This window comes from Amblyomma mixtum, chromosome 5, assembly GCF_055824585.1.
Source record: "Amblyomma mixtum isolate Tamu chromosome 5, ASM5582458v1, whole genome shotgun sequence".
Taxonomy (NCBI): Eukaryota; Metazoa; Arthropoda; class Arachnida; order Ixodida; family Ixodidae; genus Amblyomma; species Amblyomma mixtum.
Window position 1 is genome coordinate 18,507,117 of NC_143016.1, and position 3,478 is coordinate 18,510,594.

The following is a 3,478-nucleotide window of genomic DNA, read 5'->3' on the forward strand; positions in this document are numbered from 1 at the left end:
GAAGAAACACACTGAGGTAAACCGTTAATGTATATTACAAACAACAGAGGACCAAGGACAGATCCTTGGGGCTCGCCGTAAGTTACTGGGAGGGGTCTAGATAAGTTACTGTTGATTAAAACCATTTGCGTACGATTGGACAAAAATTCCTGTATCCACATTATAACGTTAGGGTGTAGGTTCAGCAGTTGAAGTTTTAGTAACAAGCGCTGGTGAGATACCTTATCAAAGGCTTTCGCAAAATCAAGATAGATTGCGTCAGTTTGCATATTAGTGTCCAGGTTAGTGTGTAAGTCATGAACAAAAGGAGCTAATTGGGTTCCACAGAAGAAACGTTTGCCGAACCCATGCTGCGAGGGATGAAAAAAGCTGTTGCAGTCTAAGAAAGAAATAATTTGAGAGTAGATAACATGTTCCATGATTTTGCATGGCACGCTTGTTAGAGAGATAGGTCGGTAATTTAATGGAGAGTTTTTGTTACCTGTTTTGTAGACTGAAACGACCTTTCCCACTTTCCAATCATCTGGCATGGTTCCTGAAGAAAGTGACTGGGAGAACAGCAATGACAAGTATGAAGTAACCGTGTGTCTCGTGTTCCTTAGAATTTTAGAGTTAATACCATCAATGCCAAATGATGACGACAGCTTAGTCTTCTGGATAATGGATGAAATTCCGTCTTCACAAAATGTGATGTGTTGGGCATGGTACCTTGCATACTGGAAAAAGGAAAAGAAAAGGGCGTTTCGATTTCTTTCGTGAAGAAAGCGGCAAATGCGGAATTGAAAGCGTCGGCACATTCAGCATCGGTAATGGTTTCTTGTAAATCATTGGTGAGAGTGATAGCGCGTTGTGGGTGAAGGTTTATTACTTGCCAAAACTGTCTTGGGTTACTGCGCAACAAATTTGGAAGTGTAGTAGCATAAAATAAGCGCTTTTCGCTGCGGATCGCAGCCAAATATTCATCTTCGGCTTCGTAGTAGGTTTGCCTTCGGGATGAGTTGTTTTTAGCCGCCCGATAGAGACGCTTTTTTATTTTCTAGTCTCTTTATGGATTTAGTAAACCATGGTTTTTGGTTGCTGGTGCGAATGTTGACAGTTGGTATATATTTATTAGCCAAATCATTTAACGTATTCTTAAACATCGCCCAGTTATCTTGGATCGATTGAGTGTGACATGCAGCTTCGAAGCTGTGAAAAAAAAGGTATCAAGTTCATGATTTATCGCGTCATAATTACCTTTTTCGTGGAGTGTTATGGTTGTCTTTTGAGTCTTTTTTGGTGTTACAGGAAATGAGAAGGTAGCATGAATGACATTATGGTCACTAATTCCTCGAAGATATGCAAAGGAAAGGAGGGCATCCGGGTTATTTGTCAAAATAAGATCCAGAATGCTTTCGGATTCAGGCGTGACGCGCGTTGGTTGTGATACTAATTGCGTTAAATTAAAGTTCAAACAGATGTCAATGAAATTCATTTCCTCTACAGGACCTGCTATTTAAGAAGGTGGGAGGTTGCACCAGTCAATGTTTAGGAAGTTAAAATCCCCGAAAAGGAGAATGGAGGCATTTGGGTAACTTGTTGTCAGATGAATTAAGTTATTATTGAGTTCTTTGCAAAAAGCGGGTGTGCGATGGGAAGGCCTGTAGCAGACTCCCAGTAGCACTGTTTTTGGTGATGCTCGACATAGTAACCAGAGTATTTCAAGCGTTGATTTGATATTGATCATAGTACATAAAATTTGGTTATGAACGGCTATGAGAATACCACCGCCCCTTGATCCTTCGTGGTCATTTCTAAAAACTTGGAAGCCAGGTAGGTCTGCCAAAATTTCGTTATCGGTGACGTAATTTTTTAGCCAGGTTTCTGTTAAGATGAGCAGATGGCTGCCTGTTGATGATATGATGATGGACAAATTCTCGCTTCGGAAGATAACTGCGAACGTTGGTGTAAATTACGGAAAATGAAAGGTCAAATCTAGATCTGGGTCTTGGTTTGTTTCTTACCTTTAAGGAATGGGATGATTGCTACTGAATTTCTGCGGCACTGTTCGAAGCCTCGTCGAAAATGTACCGTTTTGGGCCGATGCACAAGGTTTTGTAACGTAGAGAGCAAGCTACTGATTTGGATTTAGCGAATGCCAGCAGATGCTTTCTTGCTTTCTGGACACGGCGAGTGAAGTCTTCGCCTATACTGTATTTTGTTCCTTTCAGCATTCGGCCATTTGATAGAAGAGCGTCTTTAGTTTTCCAGTGCATGAATTTTACTATTATTGGGCGATTCCGATCTTCTGAATGTTTCCCTAAACGATGTGTCCGTTCTATGTCTGCGGGGTTAATATCAGTTTGTAAGTTTTCATGACAAACCTGGATGACTACTTCCTCAAACTGAGCCTAAGTCTCATTAGTAGTGGTATCAGTGATTCCATAGAAGATCAGCTTACAACGGCGTGATCGGTTTTCAGCATCATCAATGCGAGCCCCTAACTCTGAAACAAGGCGAGTTGTTTCAGTTGAGGTCGCTTGCAGGGTTTCTAGGGCGTAGGGGCATGAGGGTCTGATAGTGGGCCTCTGAATCAATCATGCGGTTGTTAAGGTCTTTTATTGTTTTGTCTGTTGTTGTCAGCTGTACTTTAAGGTCATTTATCTCTTCTACAAGTAGCGCTTGGCCTGCGATTAGTTTTTGCAATTCGGTCAGGACAGTGCCGAGGTTAGCAGGGCCAGTATTTGTTTCTACATCACCGGATAGGGTTAGTAACAGGCGGACAACATGGGCACATTCAGAAGCAATAGCGACACAACACTGTGCGCTCGGGAGCTGCACCAAGAAGTAATTGCTCGATTTTTTAGCATAGAGTGCGTATGTTTGACTGACCTGCATGGTGAAAGGGAAGCGGTTAGCAAACTGCGCCGTGACACAGTCTCTGAGCCCACAAAACTGCGTCGACGGCGGCTCTTCATTTATAGCTGGCGGATTGGCTGCTCTTGATGGCGATGAGTCTTTCCAGGGTTGTTCAAGGAAAGGCATCTCAGGTTCCAGCAATAAGGCTCCTACGCAGGGGCACTCCGCGAAGCAGTGGACTGAAATGAAAATGTCAGCGATACCGCCGGTACCCCCATTTCGGCCTTAGTGACATCAGAAGTGCGATGCAAAGCGCAGGGCAGAGCGATCGACGCCAGAGGCGCTGATTTGCGCTTAGTTACGACGTGAAGCCGATTACCAGGGTGACTTTTTCTCGCCTCGTAACGCGCGCTAGAACTTTGATTTTTTTTTTTGCCTTGGCTAGACTATTTCGAGGATAGTCTCCTATTCGGCTAATAGAACAAACGCCCTAAAATAAAAACGATAAAAGTTAATTAAAGCGCGCAGTTAATTAGCCAAGTACTTAAACCATTCTGCCTCTTATCTTACGTGTCCGCCGTAGCCCCTAATCGAGCCCCCAGGGCTAAAATAGATTCAAAGCAAGTTACCTTTTTTTTTT

The 3,478-nt window shown here is 43.1% G+C and overlaps 1 pseudogene; it reads right to left on the reverse strand.

Annotated features, from left to right (window-relative positions):
* Window positions 1-2,024: 2,024 nt before the first annotated feature.
* On the reverse strand, window positions 2,025-2,877 carry LOC149341421 (uncharacterized; annotated as a pseudogene).
* Window positions 2,878-3,478: the final 601 nt, after the last annotated feature.